This window comes from Saccopteryx leptura, chromosome 2 (assembly GCF_036850995.1).
Source record: "Saccopteryx leptura isolate mSacLep1 chromosome 2, mSacLep1_pri_phased_curated, whole genome shotgun sequence".
NCBI lineage: Eukaryota > Metazoa > Chordata > Mammalia > Chiroptera > Emballonuridae > Saccopteryx > Saccopteryx leptura.
Window position 1 is genome coordinate 74542765 of NC_089504.1, and position 23768 is coordinate 74566532.

Below are 23768 nucleotides of genomic sequence, written 5' to 3' on the forward strand. Positions count from 1 at the left end.
TACTGAGATAAGGAAAGGAGGTAACCAGCTGGCAAGACCCACATGCTAAGGGACCATGGGTTTTGTGTGCAAATGTCAGAATGCTTACCCTGAAGGGGGAAGGCTAGTGACGGGTGAACTTGGATCACATATACAGTGCAGAGCAATCCATCGGAAAGTACATGGAGGATGAATTAGCCAAAATGGAGACAGCAATCATGGGGACCATGTAAGAAGATAGGTTAATCTATTCGTTCATAAATACTGACTGAAGACCTAGTTTATTCCAGACATTGCACTAGTTGCTGGGGAGATAACAGACTCTGTTTCAGCCCCTATAAAGCTTAAAATCTAGTGAGATACAAACAAATGAAAAGGAATTACAAAACAGTGTAAAAAATGCCATTATGGGTGAAGTATTCAGGGGTGCACCCATTCAATCATTCACTCATTCCACAAATATTTAATACTGCCCAAAGACAGATCATGAAAACTTGAAATTAGAGTGCAAACAGAGCTAATACCATAGATCAATGATTTTCAACTGTTGTGCCACAAGAATTTTTAAAACATGTGATAAATACCTGACTGTTTAGTCAGGGGCACTGACTCCTATTCCCTTAGATTGTTAAATTAAAAAAATTACAACAGCCAACACAACAATAGCTGCTCAGTGTGAATGAATCAAAATTATATATAATTTTTTGGTCAGATTGGAAAAAATATATTTTTTGGTTTGCTACAGAATTTTAGTAATTAGATTAAGTGTACCATGAGATGAGAAAGGTTGAAAATTGCTGCCATAGATAAACAGAATTAACCCAATTCAATTAATAACTGATATAGAGGGCCATCATCTTAGGTGAATAAAAGATTGTACTGTGCACTTAGCTGAAATTCAGGAGAATTCAGGGAATTAAAGAGAACACTCTAGTTGGTGAGAGAGATGGGCCCTGTTTTCAATACCTTGAGTAGTGCTGGTTATTATAAGAATTACAAATTTATGGTAAAATATTCTAACAGTCATATAAGTTATAAAATTTATCTTCTCATTATCAAAATTTTAAATACATGTACAAGTAGAAATTGTAATGGATGCTCATGAACTCATCACCCAGCCTCAATTGTCAACTGATACAGTCTTATTTCACCTTTACCCTGTCTACACGCCCTCCCCTCTATTACTTTGAAGCAATGCCCAGGTATCACATAATTTCACCTATAAATATTTCAGTTTAAATCTCTAAAAGGAATAACCTAAAAATTTTATCACATGTATAGTGTGTGTGTGTGTGTGTATACAATGTGCATTTTAATCAACAAATATTTTTACATTAAAAAAAAACTGCATGGTGCTATCAGTATAAGAAACTAGATATCATTATGTTTTACCATTTGAAAAAAAGTCCTAAACTGGTAAAGAGATCCAATAAAATTAAACATGTGTTTCAGCACACTGGAAATTAGAGAATGGATACACTACTGTAAAGACAGTAGACATCACAGTCCACAGTCTACAAAAATATAATGGGTGTATTTGTAGCCATGAGCTACAATTTGTGACTGTCTGTCACTAACCTATCAGAACTTTGGGAAGTCAGTGAACCATTTTCTTATATCTTTCTCAAAAAAAAAAAAAAAGGAAATGATTAATGAAGCCATAGCAATTAGTATTGTTACCAAAAGAGAAGAGAAAAGTTAAAAAACCATTAAAAACAAACAAAGGGCACAGTGTGATGTATGGAGGGTACTTCACTGAGTGGGATACCTGAACCCATGTCAACACAATAAATTAAAAATAAAAATATTTCATTAAAAAATTTAAAAATATGCCTGACCGGGCGGTGGCGCAGTGAATAGAGCGTTGGACTGGGATGTGGACAATGCAGGTTCAAGACCCCGAGGTCGCAAGTTTGAGCGCAGGCTCATCTGGTTTGAGCAAAAGCTCACCAGGTTGGACTCAAGGTTGCTGGCTCAAGCAAAGGGTCACTTGGTCTGCTGAAGGCCCATGGTCAAGGCACATATGAGAAAGCAATCAATGAACAGGTGTCACAACGAAAAACTGATGATTGATGCTTCTCATCTCTCTTCGTTCCTGTCTGTCTGCCCCTATCTAACCCTGTCTCTGACTCTCTCTCTGTCTCTGTAAAAAAATAAATAAATAAATAAAAATAAATAATAAATAAAATTAAAGGGTAAAATATATATAAATAAAATAAAGAAATTTAATTTCAACTACATTGTCTTCAAAATGCCAAAGATAGCTTTGTGATTTTAAAAGGTAATACTACAAAAATACAGGTTTTGACCTGATGGATGCTAATCTTAGACATATCTATTGTTAGAAGTTGAAAAAAACGTCTATTTCATCCCTCAATTTATAGATAATGTGATGTTTCCCTCTCAAATTTTTAATTCAAAATTTACTCTTAGAAAAGAAACTAAAAAGGGTAACTTGACAACTTTATGCTTTACCTGTGCTTAAATACATATTTCAAATAAAATTAACTTGTGTAAGTCCATTTCTAAAGACTCCCTAGCATAAGTAATAAAGATTTACTGTAGATTTAAAAACAATTAAATATGATCAGAGCTTGGGAAGCAGAATAAGTTTCCATTCCAGTTATGTCACTTCTGGAAATCAAACAGGCCTACTGTTACTGCAACTACTGTTAACTATTTCAGAATTTCCCTTAAACCAGTCCAATTTACATAAGTATCTTATTGTAAAGGGCACATACATTAAAGATGTTTGTATAAAAATTCAAGAATATAGGTGATTATGTAATTTTTCAGGAATAAAGCCTTTATATCTTCTTAGTCAAAATGGTACACTTGGCTTTGTCAAATAATCATCACAGGGACATATATTTTTCCGGTTCTTTTAGGGATGCACCTTAATGTTCAGAACACAGAGGAGCTATAGAGGTCAATGTAGCAAAAACAGTAAAATTTACTCTCCAAGTTGTAAAAGGAAATAAGCACTGTTTCCTCCTTTAACAACAAAAAAATTTAACTTGCAATAGTAAAAATACGAATGGGAAGGTCCACTGGCTATACTTAAACTATTTTCTTTAAAAATAAAGAATGGTAGTATTAGAAAGTAGGCTTAACTTGCCTGTGTTTTCCCATTAAATAAAATTAATTTGGAGTCCATTAGTCAATAAAGATATTCTGGTACACATGTGCAGGGCACTATGCTAAGTACTTCGAAGGACACTAACTGAACGCTCCCCTCAAAGAAAAAAAATCTTTCTAGATGGAAGAGGGAAGAAAGATAATAGGTCAATTTTTTGAGAGAAGTAAGGGTAGAGTTTCTAGCCATTATATTCAAATCATGAATAAAATTGCATTCTTTTTATTTTAATTTTATGTCCCATGTCTGCAGTCTAGCAGACCTCATGCCAAACTGAAAATAATGATATCATTTCTATTTTTAATGCACTCATATGCTACAGAAAAAAGATGTTTGAGGAACAAATATATAGAAGAGATGGTTTTTAAATGACCTTTCTGTGGAGAAAAACAAATGTCATGCTTTTCACACTCTACTGTCCCCCCAAGAGGAATAATAATATATAAATAGATAAAATAATATATAAAAAGAATCAGTTGAAAATAAGTTGAAAAATAATAAAGCTAAATAATATATAAACATACAATAAGTTAAATAATAACAAATACATTATGGTGCAAAAATTGGATAAGACATGAAATAAAGAAGTGGAAAGAGCAGCGAGATAGGAAAGGATTAGCTGGGATGTCCGCTGGTGGGACGGAGGCTGGATGTACCAGTGAGGCAGAGAGCAGTGAAGGCTTGAAATCACACAAAGAACTTTGATATTATTTTGAAAGTAACAATTTATAAGTGGATTCATATTAGAAGGAAAAAAACATTCTCAAAGTGCTATATTTTTTTCTGTTCTTGTAGCTTCCTCTAGGCCCCTTTCATGTGCACCTGGTTGAATCAAGAATTTCCTGTCAGGTCTCCTGCCCAGGCCTTCCACACTGTGGTTCATTATAAAAACAGTAATTGAAATCATCTTCAGAATATCTTCCTCATATCAAAATCTATCACGGCGCCACATTTTGATATAAATTTTTCCTTGCCATTCCATTTTATTTAAACCTTTACTTATGGGCTCCTGGGGGAGGAAGAAACCGAAAGAATGTGCTTCTAACTCTGTCCTCTTCCTTGCACATGACATTCCCTAAGGCTAAAAAACTTCCATGTCTCTTCACTTTTTTATTCCATCTATAGAATAATATTTTATCCACTGAACCAATTTCATTTATTTTCTCTGTAAGTACCCTTCCTAAGAACTTCAGAGGTCTAGATCTCCTGAATGATCTTGTGTTTGCATTTTATATTACTTGATGTCTTTTTTCATTATTATTTTGTACTTGTTTAATCCATACAATTCATACATAGATATATAGATACACACACACATATATATATTTTCCAGTTGACTAAACACATCCTATAGAAGATATCTTGATCAAAGACATAAATATGCGGAGGCTGGAAGAACATGCTATTGGGGAAGAAGAATTTTTAGAAATCTAGAATTAAAAAAAGGTAGACTAGGCAGTTTATTTTAGAATCTCTTGCATATAAGCAGTTATATGGTAGAATGATAACTAGTAGTATAGCCTGACAAGGGGCAGGCACAATGGATAGAACATCGGACTGGGACACGGAGGACCCAGGTTCAAAACCCCGAGGTCACCAGCTTGAGCATGGGCTCATCTGGTTTGAGCGTGGGTTCATCTGGTTTGAGCAGGCTCACAAGCTTGAGCCCAAGGTGGCTGGCATGAGCAAGGGGTCACTCACTCTGCTGTAGCCCCCCAGTCAAGGCACATATGAGAAAGCAATCAATGAAAAACTAAGGTGCTGCAACGAAGAATTGATACTTCTCATCTCCTTCCCTTCTGGTCTGTGTGTCCCTATCTGTCCCTCTCTGTCTCTTTCTGTCTCTGTCACACACACAAAAAAGATAACTAGTAGTATAGAATGAGCAAAATAACTATAGTCAATCTATGCTAAAACGCATGTTGCATGAATAGATAACACAAGACAAGAAGTAATTGAATCAAAAGTGAAGAGAGAAAACAAAATCAGTCACTGAGTTTCTAATGACCATGAGACACTATGGCGAGGCATAAAGTTCAAGATGTTAAATAAGACCACCTGTTCCCTGCCCTGGTGATGCTTACAGTTCAGCAGAGAAGACAGACGTTAAATAAAAAAAGTCATTAACTAATTGCAGTCACGATAATATCAGGCTATGGAAAGGATTCTTGTTAATGACAGAAGATTAAACTAAAAAAAGAAGTCTAAAAAATTAATCTAAAAAATAAATATTTACACTGATAGTCTTCAGTGTTTATGATTTATAATTGGAAAATTAGTTATGGCTTTAGAAACCATTTGTATAGTTAAATGCCTAATTTAAAAATCACCATGTAAGAAAAATTTCAAGCAGGTTGTTCATATAAAGCTAAATTGGTTCATTCAGACTTAAGCATACCTTTAAATTAGTATTTTGCAAAATCAAATTATCACATGATTTTTACTAGATATACTACGATGTTTTTTAGCACTGTGACTTATATACATCCTAAACCCCGATATGTCATTCATTTCACAGCATCACTTCAAAGAGATAAAGGCTTAAGCAAATAAAGAGTTAGATCAACTCATCTCCCAATAAGGTAATTTCATCTACAAAGGAAGAGTGTTGCCGTGAAGTACAGCGTATGTACTCGACTCATCGGCAGCTTGCACAAATGGCGCTCCAGATGTATATCTGTTCAAGTCAGCCCAAGGCAACAATTTTGATCAATTCTAATGTGATAAAATGCTGCAGGGAAAGTGTGCAGAAATGTGTTTACGTCAGCCCTTAATTAAACTGTTGTTCACTTCCAAAGAACCTTAGGAAACACTAATGAGACATGAGCTTTGGCAACTTCTTCATCAAAGCAAAGACCCCTTCCTCAGTCTGCAGCAGCCTGTCATCCAAGTCGCTCCCAGGATAAATGTCACATGGCACTCCCATCAGTGAGACACCTGTTAGTGGAACTTCACTGAAGTCAACTAGTGATCTAGGGCAAGCTCCAACAGTCACCTTAACACCTGCCTGTCTGGGACACCTGCTCCTTTTTCACATATAGTAGAGCAGTATGTTAGCTTTTCCAATATGCTTGACTAGATTAAGGTTACAAATCATATTACTATAGCCTACATAAAAAACATATCATCTTCTTTTAAAAATTTTCTATTCTTCTTTACAGTGACACTTAATGGTACACAACTATTTCAAATAGATTATATAGACACATATAAGAATTCTTAAATTTTTGGAAGCCATTATTTTCAGTACAGCCTAACACTATATTAAAATATATGTATCATGCTATTCCTATAATTTAGCAAAACATATTTCTCTCTGTTTAACAAAGAATTAAATTTTCTCAAAATATTATAAAGTTCAATTTTTAAAATATATTCCTTACATGTCTTTCTTATTTATCTGCCAGACTTGTAAGCAAGTCTAAATGAATCCTCACAGGTCCAAGGCATCACTTGTGGGCTTCTCTTATTTTTCTAGTATTTAAAGGTAAGGTATCTTTATTACCAGGTACTTAAAAAGCTATAACCACAGTTTAAAAATCTTTATTTTTTTACATTATCAAGCTGCTGTACAGATGCTATTGGATTCATTTTGGCAGAAGAAAACGCAAGGTGCAATGAAAACAGTAGAGAAACTTCTGTTAACTTTGCCCCTTTGGCGTAAGCCTGATACAGACCAAAGAGTGAACATGCATATGTAGGAACATTTAGCTTAGAGACAGTCCACTGACTGGGCTTTGATCAGAATACATTATGTTGACTAGCCTTATATTACCCCTTACAGTTTCTAGGTTTCCTTATTATTCAGAGGGTTTTAGACTTTAATATTTTTAAAAAATTTATAGATTTACAAAAATCTGGACATCGAAAAGTTCTTCAGACACAGGGACCGAATTCATTGTTGGATGGTCAGCAAAGGTGGTCACCACACCCATTACTTCAGTGAGACTGTCAAGCAAAACAAAACACTGAGTGTGAAAAACAAACTTTAGGTAAACTGGGAAATTTCTGCTTTTCATTAAAATGTTGGGGTGGAAGCTGAAAGAGAACATGAAAAATGACCGCATATCTGTGTAAAATAATAATACTGTTTATAATAAATGAAAAGCTACCAAATCTAGTGTGTAGGATGAGTTTAAGAGCTAGAAATCTGATACTTTCACTTCAGGACTTCAATCCATAATGACTGTGCTGAGACAAGGAAACAGCGTGGGCCTGTGCCCAGAGGACAAGGAGAGGCAGGGAATACGGTCTGCCATCTAAATGCTGAAAGACCAAGGTTTCTCTTCCTCGGTTTGCCTTGTGGTAAATCTCATTGAAGAGGGGAAAGTTTAGAAGTTATTTATAAAAAGAGACCAGGTAGGCTATACCTTTACCAGAAAGCTTGGCACAATCCCTGAAGTAGCATCTTTATTTCCCCATTTCCTTCACAATAAAATGGAGCTGTCCTGGTTCATGGGGAGAAAAGCTATGGTGTGATGCCCAGTGGTTCAAATGAAACATAAATGAAAAAAAGAGGTGTGTGGGTAGAAGCACAGGCCATAGAGACACTATTACTTAAAAATATTTCAGAGGACAAGTTTCAGAATTGCTTATGGAGCCATGTGGTACATTTATTATAGGTATGACGGAGACGTTAAATAAACCACTCAGGCACTGCTAGTGAGAATGTTGATCGATAAGACCTTTGTGGGTTCTGTGCCAATATTTAGTAAAAAGCCTTAGAAATGGATATAATGTTTAACTCAGTAATTCTACAGTAGAAATGTATTTATTCTTTTAATTAAATTTCAATGAACATCTATTTGATGATTTTATGCTAGGTACCAGAGAAATAAAATAATCAGATTTAAGCACCAGAGTTGCATGCAATGATGTTCATTATTTATTTATTTATTATATCAAAACTTGGAAACTACCTAAACATCCATGAGCAAAGTAGACACTTAAAAACCGAGAGTAGAGCCAAAGGGTGGTATAGTATGCAGTCATTACAGAGTAGAAACTGAATGGCATGGTACAATGCCATTATATTGTAAATGAAAGACAAAAGTAAAGAAAATAATTTACAAAATAGCATATATCACATAAGCCCAATTTAGTGCAAAAATATGCCTAAGAAATTCATAAAACAAGTAGAAAATAAACTGGCTTAAAATATAGCCAAATATTAACAAAACTTATCTCTATGTGATAGAATTACAGGTGATATTGTTTTCTTATTTACATTTGACACTTTGTTTTTCCAAATCCCCCACAAATAAGTCTTACTTTACAATTAAAAATTTTTTTAAATACATATTTTGGGGGAAGAAACTACTTCCTATAGCTCTACGAACTTTATAAATCGTATCCAATGATGGGCAGACAATATTGCATCTTGCTACTATGCCAAACATTACACTTTAAGAAAAAAATACCTCCGTTGGTGTGAGGTATTAGATGCTACAATATTACAAAATGGAATAATTAAATATAACAGTTGTAATTTAGTTGGTTAACAAAAACAAGAAAAGTATTTCTGAGACTACAGGTAAAGAAAAGAGAATATCTGAATAGAGAATGTTTGAATATGTGTCTCTAAGAGCTCTTCTCCATGTAAAATTTCATGATTGTGTGGCAAATGTGACCAAGTCCTTCCCACACACTCCAAGTCAACAAAAAACTCTGAATGTTATGACAAGACATATGGGCTTAAACCCACTGCAGTAGTTTGACGATGATGCCAGATGATTCAAAAATTAATTAACTGCCATGTTAAGAAAGTATCTCCATATTTTATATATATATTTATATATATATATATATATATTTTTTTACATTTATCAGACTCTAAAATAATGAAAAAATGTCAATCTACACTGAGGGAATAAAATATCATCAATTAAATTTCTCAACTTCTTAAAAATAAAATCAGTTCTTTTTTAAAGGAGAAAATGTGGTAATCTTCATTTAAAAATAAAAAATTCTTACTTTATCATTGAGTTATATAATTTCAACTATAATTTTCAGTCTCTCTTTATAGTGTGTTCCAATCCAGGCACAATAAATAGCATGTTACTACAAGTCTCTATTTATCACATCTCTATAAAAAAAAAAATGTCTCCAGGCTACACCTACACCCAATACAAAGTTAAAGCTTAAACTCCTTTGAAGCTCCCAAACACCTTCCTTGAAACATTAAAAAAAAAAAAAACTTAAATAAGAACAGTGTTAAAAAAAAAGTGAATACTGAATTAATGAAAAGTACTTTTTGAAAACACTTCAAAATGCTTTTGCCCATTAGGCAATTTCATTTTAACAAGCAATGATAAAGTGTCACGAGTAAAGTCAGAAAATCTAATTTGAAAGAAGGAAAAACACTGAACAATTATGCAGGATTTGGAGTTATTTTAGTCACTTATTAAATATTGGCATAGGTAAAGAGCTGCTCTTCACCATGCCTCTGGGGGAAACCTCTTGGCTATAGAGGCTTATTAGTGTTGAGCATCTGAAAGCCATGCACTATAAAATAAAATCAATACCGTAACCTTAACTGTAAAAGTCAGAAAGATACTGGAAGAGTCCTAATTTAACAAGATTATAGATGAGTTTTTAGAGGAGAACATTTGGGGAAAAGCCATGCATTTAGAAACATTTATGCTACAAGACATCTCAAGGTTTCTGTTGTTACTAATACTGTTATTATCTACACTGGTAATGGTTAGGGTTGATTTAACTGATGTGTTACTTTAGTAGATTTACAGTAAAGTCCTAGAAATGAGCTGGAACTTACTTCACATAAAATCATTAAACTGAGGTGGTAAACTAATTGCTTAGAAGCAGTTATGATTTGATGTGGTTTAGTGTGGTAGAGAGGAAAAAAATCATGAAAATTTTGAGGTCGTCAGTTCAGCAGCTCAATGCAAATACAATTACTCTGTACAATATTCCATTTCTCTTAATGGAAAAGTAGTCAAAACTAGTATAAACTGTAGTGTTTAAGTTCACCCTAAATCTATATTTTTCCTTTAACAAATGTAAATGAACAAAAAAAGAACATTCTGTCAATGAAATTACTACAGTGGCATATTTATTATCCTAATGGTTTTGAAAATCATGAAATTGATCAGTAACAAAACCTCTATTTAGTAATGGACCAATTACATTTGTGAGATAATGTCAATGAAACAGAATATTGTCACAGGATAATGGTCTCCTATTGCTACATCCCTAGTCATTTAGAGAAAATAAATGTTGCCGTCTGGCTGAATCATTTATTTTCAAAGTAGGAGACACTGATCCCATAACAAGGTTCTGTTATAATAACTCAATTTCTATCAATCATTCGTTGCACCAGAATGGTGCAAGACAGGACATGTATTTGTAAGAACTGTGCATTCCTCAGGTATAAAGTAAAACATACGGTGCCTCCCAGCACATAAACAGCTCAGTTACTGTGTTATTTAAAGAGAGTATTTAAAACATTTTAAAATAATTTAGAAATTTTAAAAACTTTCTGAATTTTCAAAAAGATCCATGTTAATGAAATCTTTAAGACTCAAAAGTCCAAAAGACCTACAAACCTTGACCTCATATTAAATGTAGAATGTTAGAACATGAGGGACATAAGTTGCCAACTTTGTTACTTTACACTTGAGAAAACCCAGAGGTTACTGAGATTATGTGATTTGTCTAAGGCAACATCAGTATTTAGTTTCCTGATCACCACCATTACAGTGCTTTAGACATAAGGCAAAAAAAAAAAAAAACCCACAAAAATAAAAAAAATCAGAATAGAACTAAAAGAAAAAATATATATTACAATAAATATAAAACTAATTTTTGACATACACTAGCTGTTTTTTTCATTTTTTATTTGTTTTTATTTTTTTAAGTGAAAGGAGGGAAGATAGTGTGACAAACTCCCGCATGTGCCCCAACTGGGGTTAACCCAGCAACCCATCTTGGGTTGATGCTCCATGCTCAAATCAGAGCTATTTTTAGCACCTGAGGCTGACCCATTCAGACCAATAAGCTACCCTCAGCACTCATGGCCGTCACTTGAACCAATGAGCCAATGGCTGTGGAAAGGAGAGAAGGGGTGAGGGAGAGAAGCAGACGGTCGCTTCTCTTGTGTGCCCTGACTGGGAACTGAACCTGGGACATCCATAGCTGGGCTGATGCTCTATTTACTGAGCCAACCAGCCATGACAGCACATAGCTCACTTTAAACTGGATGTATGTCACACATCTCTAGCAAAGACATTTTAGACTTTGGAATTATTTTTCAACATTTCACCATTAAATGGAAAAAAAAATTCTTAACATGAGTGAGCATAAGGACTACACTCATGAATCCCTGAAGTCTAGGGATATTATGTGCATTTGTCTGTACTGAAGTATTGCTGTATTTCCCCATGTATAAGATGCACTTTTTTTCAAAAAATTTGGGGTCTAAAAACTGGGTGCATCATAATTATACAGTGATTGTAGTTGTTTTACTTGCATTTCCCACTTTTTTGTGTGGATGAGGAATTGTATGAATTTTATGATGAATAAAACTTGAGTTCAGTAACTTTATATAATACATTTTTTTCAAACTTCAGGCCCCAAAATTAAGGTGTGTCTTATACATGGGAGCATCTTATACATGTAGAAATACAGTATGTATTAGAAAAAAATTGTAATAGAGGTTTTGTAACTAATTTTCAAAGCTATAACCATCATATCACAAGGACTTGCTTGGAAAGCAATATTCAATATATAATAATATTAAGCATGAGTTAGGCAGCTAAACTCACAAAGGATTGTTCCCATTCTACCTCTCGTACATATTGTCTGTGTGATCTATGTCAAATTTCTTAAACACTGTAGTGATCAGTGCAATAAGCTGTAAAACATTTATTTTAATAGGGCTGAAAAGCAACAATATATATAAAGTCTTAACCCAGTCTGAGAAGCAGTAAGTGCTCAATTAATGGTAGTCACATGGCAGGAGGGTCTAGTTTTTTATATTTACATATGTATTTATTGAATGAAAAAAATTTTAATTTATGTTGTTTCTTCAATAAATGATTTAAGAAAAGGAGTTGATATAAAAATGATTAATAGAGAAAAATAGTTAATATATTGTTATATGTTAAAGAGACTGAAAATAAAATATGATATATAAACCATTTTGGATCCTCATTTTTAACATAAGAAATTCTGGGGAATTTGGACACACTTTATTTATTAGATGATATTAAGGAATTATTTTTATATTTGTTAAATTGACAATGGTGTTAGGGTTGTGTTTTTTAAAAAGTCACTATCTGTTAGAAACAGAAGTATTTACAAGTAAAATGGCATGATCTCTGGGTTTTACTTTAAACTACTTCAAAAAATTGAAAAATATTAAAACAATAAGACTGACAAAATATTGGTAACAGTTCAAGCTGGTAATGGTACATTGAGGTTCACTTTATGCTTCTGCCCACTTTTGATATTTTCCACAACAAAAAAGCTTTTTAAAACATTTGAAAAATCATGCTAGCCTAACCAGGAGGTGGCACAGTGGATAGAGCGTCAGACTGGGATGCAGAAAACCCAGGTTCGAGACCCCAAGGTCTCCAGCTTGAGTGTGGGCTCATCTGGTTTGAGCAAAAATTCACCAGCTTGGACCCAAGGTCGCTGGCTCAAGCAAGGGGTTTCTCGGTCTGCTGAAGGCCTGTGGTCAAGGCACATATGAGAAAGCAATCAATGAACAACTAAGGTGTCGCTCCATTTGTCTGTCTGTCTGACCCCGTCTATCCCTCACTCTGACTCTCTCTCTGTCTCTGTAAAAAAATAAAAAATAAATAAATAAAAATAATTTAAAAAAAAAGAAAAATCATGCTAACCTTTCAATTCAAACCAGCTCTTCTCCACACTCACCCAATAAAATCACTCATATCTCCAACTTCTTTTTTTTAGTTGAAAAACATTTACGCATTGGCACTAATATCAAGAGGGTTTTTTTTTAAATAAGATAAACATTTTATCACCTCAAAATTTTGACAGTACTTCCAAATTCCTTAAAGTTCATGAATTCACTGTTGCTTTTCCATTTTAGTACTACAGGTATCATAAAATCTTCTATGAAGTTCATTAGAAAAACTGTCCACCTGCCAAGACTTATCAAACAGAGTTCAAATTCTCCTGGTTTGTTTTTCCTGCATAGGTCAAGATTACATCCTGCTTCTTTAGGTAGATTGTAAGGTAACAGGAAAAAAATATCAGCTTTTAAAAGAGATCTAGGCTCTGCTATTAACTACCTGGCCACTTTGATGAGACAGCCTCTCTGTACCTCCTACCTGCTTAGCTACCAAATAAGTATTACCAGCTACACCTTGCTGAAGAGTCCAATAATCTCTGTTCTAGCCCTAAAAACTCATTTTTCATTGCATATATTGGTAATATAATAGTAGCTTTCCAAACTACTTCAGAACAAACGTAGACATAAAATCGATGTGTAAAAGAATTCAAAATAAAACCCTTTCCCACTCCAAGAAACCTGGCGTGGTACACTAGGATTTGAGGTACACTATCTGTCTACATCGGGTTTTCCACCTTTCTACTTTAGGCTGTGTTCCATTCATCTAGAGACCTAGTAGTAAATAGCAAGTTGTTATTTTTTTTAATTAATTACCCACTGTGGTTTTTTTGAAAATATTATATTTTCAGATCATTTGATGTTCCCAAGCAAAACTATATAACTATGTCATATTAAGTAGCATTAGTCCTTCTATTTTTTTTTATTGATTAATTTCAGAGTGAGAGGAAGTGGGGGGGGGTTGTTGTTCCACTTATTTACAGATTCCTTGGTTGATTCTTGTATGTGCTTTGACTGGGGATCGAGCTTGCAACCTTGGCATGTCAGGTCAATGCTCTAACCAGCTGAGCTATGTGGCCAGGGTGGATTGGCCCTCCTAAAACGTACACAGGCTTTCCCCCATTCAAAATGCTCTTCTTCATTAGAGTACATGAAAGAAGCGTGAACATCTGCTAATTAGTAGGCGATGTGAGGAATATGATAACAGCCTCACTTTACCAAGATTTATTGTCTTCCTTTTTGTTTGAAAGCTGTTCATGTGATTTTTCACCTACAGGTGTGTGGCTGAAGAGAATAAAATGCACTCTGACAGAGGTATCCCGGGAGTTTGCTCACTGCTGGCATTATGGGACAAGGAGGTTCACTGCAAGTTCTGTTAGAAGTCTAAGTTCTTGACTTCTGGTGTTTTCCATAATAAGCTAAACAAACAAAAATTTTAAACTGTGCTCATACGTTAAATTTTAACCATCTCTGCCCATTTATCCATCAAAAGCACTTATATGTTTCATTTTATTTGGTTCAAACTTTGATATTTAATCCTTGTGATACAAACTCTAGGAATGTAAGGAATTGTTGGTGTTTTAGCTGGTCCCCAAAGGGACTGTAAAATTCTTCCAAGAAGATTACTAAGCTGTTTGTCTTGCCATTTTCTAGAACTTCATTTGATATTAATGATTCCCAGATAGCAGTTATTCAACTATTTGAGAAGCTGCCCATTCACCCAGCTCCAATAACTCTAGAGAAATCTTGAGATGCTATTTTTCAGACTGTAGTTTGGCCTAGAGCACTGTTTTCCAAAGTTTAAACTTATAGATTGTTGGATGGGAAATAAAAAAAATTCTGAAATCACCAATTTAACACATTCAATCAATATTCACTCATGGATATTTAGATCCACAGCACTTAGTAGTACATTAAATGTTCTATAAATTCATTCATTTAAAGAAATGTTAAAACATTCGTTACAATAGAATTTTGCAAACTAGGTTAAATACTCTTGCTTCTAGAGTCTCTATTAATATTCCTTATACTACTGGTCTCTGATTCCACTTCTATTAATAAGTTACTACACTCTTACTTGCTGTTATTTATTTCCTATATCTGACTGATCTCATGATACAACCCGGCATTAGTACTCTCTACCCCCAGGGTTCCCTGGAGGTCTTTGGCTTAATTCATTGGATGTCTAATATGATATTCTTGCAAAACTCTTACAAAGTGCAAAATGAAATTTAGTACAATATTTAAGACTATATTACAAATGAGAACATTTGCACAATGTTCAAAAGAAATCTCTAGGGCTTGGAAATATATTAAAATATCACAAAGACTTATTTATATAACAGAAGTATAAATTTTAAAAAATAGTCTTATTTTCTAGTATCTACAGTAACCAAACACAATGCCTAAACATTGCCTACTCAACAGTCTAGTATAAAATCTTAAACTACTATTAAAATTGTAATTACATATCAATACACTACTTAGTGGTTTTTATTATAGCTAGTTTATACTAACATACCAATTTATTGATTTTTGTGTAAAGAGTTACTTCTCATAGTGCTTAAAAGTAAGCTAGTTTTCAGACATAGAGGCCATCCCCTCATAATCTGGTTCGAAATTACTTATCCTCTGTGAACCACCTCTTTCCATAAAGAGAAAAATGTTAATTTTTTGTTTAACAGAACAAGGGCTGCAAATTTAATTTATTCATATTTGTGTTCCCAATACCTAAAAAAGACCTGGCAATTAATAGGCATTTGATAACTGTTAATTGAATCCAATTATCTCAAATCCTAAATGTGTAGTAATTAAAATATTACTGCAAAAAGTCATTTTGAATTTACATTTTATCTAAGATTACAAATTGTTTAAATACTGATCAGACTGAGAAGCTCCTAAGATTTGCATTAAAATACCTCAGCTGGCCCTGGACGGTTTGCTCAGTGGTAGAGCGTTGGCCTTGCGTGCAGGAGTCCCGGGTTCAATTCCTGGCCAGGGCACACAGGAGAAGCGCCTATCTTTTTCTCCACCCCTCCTCCTCTCCTTCCTCTCTGTCTCTCTCTTCCCCTCCCACAGCCAAGGCTCCATTGGAGCAAAGTTTGCCCGGGCGCTGAGAATGGCTCTGTGGTCTCTGCCTCAGGTGCTAGAATGGCTCTGGTTGCAACAGATCAATGCCCCAGATGGGCAGAGCATTGCCCCCTGGTGGGCATGCCGGGTGGATCCCAGTCGAGCGCATGCAGGAATCTGTCTGACTGCCTCCCCGTTTCCAACTTCAGAAAAATACAAAAAAAACCCACCTCAGCTGTATATTAAAAATATATTTACTTTATTATTATCTATGCAATAGTGTTTTAGGAGTTTCATATTCAAACATAGATAAATCAGTGACACTATTAGAATGGCAGTGGCAAAGTCACAGTGAAAAATAAATGTTTTAAATTTTCAAGCACAATTATTAGTATGATTAGTCTGTTAAATTCCTGGGCACAGAAATACAACTACATATAGTCCCTTGAAAGTAACTTGAATTAGTGGAAAACCAAGACATGTCTCATTCTTTCTCTTTTATCAGTTGTAAAAGATGACTCTGATGACTTCAAGACAAATATATTAACTAGGAATCAAGTTTCTGAATTGACTATTATGAGAAAAAAATAAGGTACACAAGACCTCAGATGAAATTTTTCCTGGCATAAGAATTAAAATAAAAGAAATTTTTGATAAATACCGATGGCAGCAGAGTAGGCAGATGCACAGACGCCCAGCTCTCACCACCAAACTGGAATACAAATCAATTTAGGAAAAATCAGCATGAAAAACCAACTCTGAACTGCAAGAACAGCTCTCAAAAACCAAGGAGCAAAGAAGAAACCACAAGAATCCTGGTAGGGAGCGCCTGAACCTCCTCTGCTTACTGGAATGGGGGGGGGGGGGTGAAGCTGAGAGCCCAGAGAGGATCTCAGAGGGAAAAGAGCAGAAACTACTGCTCACAGCCACTTGCCTGGCGACCAGGGAGCGAGGTGCGTTGAAAAGACCAGCTTATCTCCCAAGTGGAAAGGACAGGGAGAGGGACAGACTGTGAGGGGCTAAGGAATGCAGGAAACGAACTAAAAAAGCTGGCTCATCCGTGCTGGAGGCGGCCATAGCTGGGGGAGGGACTGAACCTTTCACAAAACAGAGCTGAAGTGCTTCCGGGATCAGAGATCTCCGGACATCTCTCCAGCTCCAATCAGCGCAACAAGACACAGCTGAAAACAAGAAGTGGGGAGGAGGGGCAGTAACTCAGGTCTCCATGGAGATCTGAGATACACCTCCCCCTACTGAAGCTGAGAAAACACCCTGCCCCCAGTGAGATTAGCTGGCTAAAGAGGCCTTCAGAGTCTCAGGTTACACCCATCCCATTCCTGGATACAGTTTCAAGGAAGCTCCCTGCTGAGATCAGTAAACAAGACTATCACCTGTTAAGAAAACAAATCAAGACTTCAAAGCTGCCCAAATCTGAAAGTGGATTATAGATAACAGCTGATACCAACCCAAGAAGACCTAGAAATAACACAACTGAAAACTGGAGGCAGACAACACCAAGCCTAGACTCAACCAACTCTACAAATAAAACACCCAAAAAAGAGGATGAGAAGACAAAGGAGTGCAATCCAAATGAAACCACAAGAGACACCTTCGAGAGATGAACTGAGTGATATGGAAATAATCAAACTTCCAGATGCAGAGTTCAAAATAATGATTGTAAGGATGCTTAGGGATCTTAGAACAACAATGGATGGTCAGTATGAAAACCTAAATAAAGAAATAGCAAGTATAAAAAAGAATCAGTTGGAGATGACAAATACAATATCAGAAATAAAGACCACAATGGAAGGAATTAAAAACAGGATAGATAGAGCAGAGGATCGAATCAGCGAGTTAGAGGACAACTGGAATGAAGGCATGAAAGCAGAGAAGAAAAGAGAAAAGAGACTCAAAAAGTCAGAGGAAACTCTTAGAGAGCTCTGTGACAAAATGAAAAAAAAATAACATCCGCATCATAGGGGTTCCTGAAGAACAAGAAAAAGAACAAGGGATAGAGACTTTGTTCAATCATATCATAGCTGAAAACTTCCCTAAATTAATGCAAGAGAAACTCTCACAAATCCAAGAAGCACAGAGGACTCCATTAAAGAGAAACCTACACCAAGACACATCATAATTAAAATACCAAAGCTAAGCGATAAAGAGAAAATATTAAAAGCTGCAAGAGAAAAAAAAGTTATCACCTACAAAGGAGCCCCCATAAGGATGACATCTGACTTCTCAACAGAAACACTTGAGGCCAGAAGGGAATGGCAAGAAATATTCAAAGTAATGCAGAACAAGAACCTACAACCAAGACTACTTTATCCAGCAAGGCTATTGTTTAAAATCGAAGGAGAAATAAAAAGCTTCCCAGACAAAAAACAACTCAAGGAATTCATTACAACCAAACCAATGCTGCGGGAAATGTTAAGGGGCCTGTTGTAAACAGATCAAAGTGGGAAAAGAATATAGCAAAAAAAGGAATACACCTTTAAAGAAAAAAATGGCAATAAACAACTACATATCAATAATAACCTTAAATGTAAATGGATTAAATGATCCAATCAAAAGACATAGGGTAGCTGCGTGGATAAGAAAACAGGACCCATACATATGTTGTCTACAAGTAGAGACACACCTTAGAACAAAAGACACACATAGATTGAAGGTAAAAGGATGGAAAAAAACATTTCATGCAAACGGATATGAAAAAAAAGCTGGGGTAGCAATACTTATATCAGACAAATTGGACTTTAAAACAAAGGATATAGTAAGAGATAAAGAAGGCCACTACATAATGATAAAGGGAGTAATCCAACAGGAAGATATAACTATTATAAATATCTATGCACCTAATATAGGAGCACCTAAATATATAAAGCAGACTTGATGGATTTAAAGGGCGAGATCAACAGCAATACTATAATAGTAGGGCATTTCAATACCCCACTAACATCACTAGATAGATCCTCAAGAAAGAAAATTAACAAAGAAACAGCAGACTTATTGGAAACACTAGATCAACTCGATTTAATAGATATCTTCAGAACCTTTCACCCTAAAGCAGCAGAATATACATTCTTTTCAAGTGCTCATGGTACATTCTCTAGGATAGACCACATGTTAGGGCACAAAAGTGCTCTCAACAAATTTAAGAAGACTGAAATCGTATCAAGCACTTTCTCCGATCACAACGGCATGAAACTAGAAATGAATCAAACAGAAAAGCTCAAAAATTCTCAAACACATGGAAACTAAATAGCAGGTTGTTAAATAATGAATGGATTAAGAATGAGATCAAAGAAGAAATAAAAAAATTCCTAGAAACGAATGACAATGAGCATACAACAACTCAAAATTTATGGGACACAGCGAAAGCAGTGCTGAGAGGGAAGTTCATAGCACTACAGGCACACTTTAAAAAGCTCAAATAAACAACTTAACCCTGCATCTAAAAGAATTAGAAAAAGAACAGCAAGTAAAGCCCAAATGTAGTAGAAGGAAGGAAATAATAAAGATCAGAGCAGAAATAAATGACATAGAGGCTAAAGAAACAATACAGAAGATCAATGAAACTAGGAGCTGGTTCTTTGAAAAGGTAAACAAGATTGATGAACCTTTAACTAGACTCACCAAGAAAAAGAGAGAGAGGACTCAAATAAATAAAATTAGAAATGAGAGAGGAGAAATAACAACTGACACAACAGAAATTTTCAACCTGCAAATTGAAAAGCTAACCTGGTTCTATTAATCAAACCATTAAAATATAAAATGATGAAAATTGTATCCAAAAATAAAGCTTTCTGTCCTGACCAAGTAGCTCACTTGTTTAGAGTGTTGTCCCAAAATGCCGAGATTGCATGTTCAATCCTCGGTCAGAGCACATACAAGAAATAACCAATGATGGTGTAAGTGAAACACAAGTTGATGTTTCCCTTTCTCTCTCTGTCTCTCTCTCCCTCTCTCTCTCTCTCTCTTTCTAAAACAATAAAAAAAGAAAGCTTTTAATGGAGGTAAAAGCAGCCAGAATTTCAAGACTAGGAAATTCATAAAGGACAAAGCAAGAAACATATTCTAGAATCTAGGAAAGAAATATAACAATGTCTATATAACCCTTGTTAATAACCCGGTTTTCTTCTTTCTCTTTCCTTCTCCTCTGTATGTATAAAAAAAAAATAAAATAAAATATAAATATTACATAAAGTAGATGCTAAGTTAATTTCTATCCCTATTCATCAGAAGAAATTTTAGCATATTATATAGATTCTTATGAAATGTTTACCATTATTAGTGATTAATTTTCAAATGTTTGCCTCTATATTCTGAAAATTAAATAATAATTCCTTTATAATCAGAAAATAAGATTTTTGTGTTTTGAAAGAAAACAAAAATTTAATTATGTTTGTAATATGCTATAATAAAAATACTTTTTTCACTAAATTTTTTTAAATTACAGGCCTGACTGGTGATAGCACTGTGAATATAGCATTGACCTGGAATGCTGAGGTCCCAGGTTCGAAACACAAGGTCGCCAGCTTGAGCGCAGGGTCACAGGCTTGAGCATGGGATCATTGAAATGATCCCATGGTCATTGGTTTGAGCCCAAAGGTCTCTGGCTTGAAGCCCAGGGCTGCTAGCTTGAGCTCAAGGTCTCTGGCTTGGCTTGAGCCAACCCTCTCCCCATCCCAGTCAAGGAATGTATGAGAAGCAATCAATGAACAACTAAAGTGCTGCAACACCAAGTTGATGCTTCTCATCTCTCTCCTCTCCTCTCTCTCTCACTCACTCTCTCTGTCTCACTCTCAATCTCTCTTGCTTAAAAAAAAAAAAAAAAAAAAGATTTTTCAGAAACATTTGTCATCACATGAATCTAGATTTTATATTAAAATTTATGCCTAATTTACTTTACAAATGAAATGAGTATAATAATTTGGTCATATCACATCCATTACTTATTTTTTGCCCACTTGGAATAAATTTCAATGGTTTTGGGTGAGGTTTCATATTATAAATAGAATGTTAAAAACTGTCCATAGTTTTATCTTTAATCTCATATTTCAAAAATCAGTTTTGCTAAGGACTAAGGCAAGAATAGATTTTAATGCAAAGTTAACATAGCAGCATAAGACATATCCAGGAAATAATTAATAGCAAACTTTAAACATTTCTGCCAATTACAAACACAACTACATTTTACTCAACTAATAATAGTTACTGAGTACCAATTAGTGCAGGGCATTGTGGGAGAAATAAGTATAAGACATGTATTAAAGCCATTATAAATACTGAGTGGTACTCAATATGCCCTTTAGAAAATTGCCCTCATGGTAGGCAAGTGTCTAAGGAACATTTGAAGACAAACAAGAACAACTATGGGACATTTTACTTTGAAAAAATTTTTAAAAGCAATTTTCTAAGAACAAAAGGACTACATTTAGCTTAGCAAATTTATAAAGATAGTACTGTACTGCCCTCATTTTTTCATTGTAGTTGAAGTCTTCTTTCTACAATGGCTTATTGTGCACATTACAAAGTTTTCAGGGTCTTCAGAATTAAAGTGACAGTGGGGTTTTTATAAGCCCACTTGACAATGGATCATTCTTCCTTACTCTTAATGTAATATGTCTTTACAGACTTCTCCAATAACACTAGTCATCTTGACAAAAGAAAATCACCAAGACAATACAATTATTTTACAAAGAGAAAGAATGATAGTTTCCCTTCTAATTTTCAAAAATGTTTCATAATATGATTTGAGATTGACTTTATTCAAAAGGCTGAAAGGAGAATCAATTCTTACACAGTGACACTCTCTATAATAAAAAACACAACATATTCACTCCCACACATTCAAAATATTATTACCATTAGAATCTTTTCAGAAAAATTTTCTGATAGGGAAAATATGGCTTTGTTTAGATTAAACTGACAATGTCAGTAAAACAAGCAATAAAATATAAAGGGTTGAGGATTTTGTTTACATGCTCATTATGGCAAGTGTGATGTAATTCCCTATTTTTTCTTGCCTTCACTAATAAGGTTGGTTTCTGCCCATCAGTGGTTCCCTTATCTAACAGTTATTGTGCCCCTACTATGTACCAAGTGTTATGCATGGTTACTAGGTGCTAGTTACAGTAGTAGCCAACATAAAGTCCCTGACCTCATCATGTAGGCAGATTAAGAATAATTCATTCCAAAAATAAGTATGTAATAATGTATTATGAGTACAAGGAATTATAGTAAATGTCAAGAGAGAAAAACAGTAAAACCTGACTGAAATTCCTCCATTTAGGCTAGAGCTGAATGATGACAAAAAACTTTCCATAAAGAGAAGAGGATTTTCCAGAAGACATGGTTTATATGATGGTCTTGGGTTTGGTATTGCTAAATCTAACCAAAGCAGCAGGCTCAAGGGTAAGAAGGAGAAGCAGATGGCATCTGCTCAGGCTGGAGTGGTGGTCAGAGGACAGACAGACAACAAATAGGGCCTTTGGATCATGTGAGGGAATTCTGATTTTCTACTAATAGGAATGGAAAGTTTCTAAAGGAGCTGAAGCAGAGAAGTGATATGAAGTCATTATGTTTTATACAGATGATTCCGTCCACAGTCTGAAGAACAGATTGGAAAAAATGTCCTTAGAGCTACACTCTCCAGCTGGTTTTCAAGAATGTCCTCAGAAGGACCTCTGTCATCTGCCATTACTTCCTTCTACATGCAAAGTGCCCAGCCACAGGGGCACACATGGTTGTTCTGAAACTAACTTCTGCACAGTGCTTGCCTATGTCCAGGCCTCCCCTTTCTTCACCAATTAAAATTCGCAGCCCATTAAAGAGGACCCACAGAACCTAAAGCCCAATTCCTCTATTAAAAATGTCATTCTTCTTTAAATCCTATGGCATTCAGCATAAAAATTTGGAGCAGCAAAATCATAGTCCTGAATAAGGCACTGACTTTGGCTTTTACTGCTAAGTTATTTGTCTCCTGAGATACAGCTTCCTCACCTTCAGATACCCAAGTCATGGGCTGAAAACTACCATGAAAAAGCACTTTTACCTTACATTTTTAACAAAATGCAGAATGTGAGTAGAAAGACAATTCTCAAATACATTTTTATGCTGCTGCTATGTCATACTAGCACCCATGCACACATACCAACAAAAATTGCAGTTAGCTAAATTTTCTATTTCCAGGCTTAATAATCTTCTTCTAATTATGGCAAAAAGACATGTATATATCTGATGAAATACATTTGATTCAATAGACCAGCAATTTTTGACCTTTTTCATCTCATGGCACACATAAACTAATTACTACAATTCTGTGGAACGCCAAAAAAAATTTATTTTTGGCAATCTGATAAAAAATATAAGCATAATTGTGATTCATTCACATCAGATGGCTATTGTGTTTGCTGTTTTCATTTTTTCCTTGGAAATCTAAGGGAAAAGAGCTCAGTGCCCCTGACTAAATAGTTAGGTTTTGCATGTATTAAAAATTCTTGGAGCATACCAGTTCAAATTGCTACAACAGACTCTAAAAATAAGATGGAGCTAAATCTGAATTCAGAGAGCCAAATAATACTTATTTCTTAAAATTATATTTCCCCCCCAAAGATGCCTTAGAACTGGGTCATAGTTTTATCTAGAAAGAATAACTAGGTTGATTCAGATACAGTTTCTAACATTCCAAGTTTACTTATTGTTTATGCTTTAACTACTTCCAAAAGGAATTATGTGACGCGAATG

General features: G+C 34.8%; 1 protein-coding gene across 11 annotated transcripts in view; it reads right to left on the minus strand.

Annotated features, from left to right (window-relative positions):
- NFIB (nuclear factor I B) overlaps window positions 1-23768 on the minus strand; it is a 240223-nt gene that overhangs the window by 42414 nt on the left and 174041 nt on the right. The window lies entirely within an intron of this gene.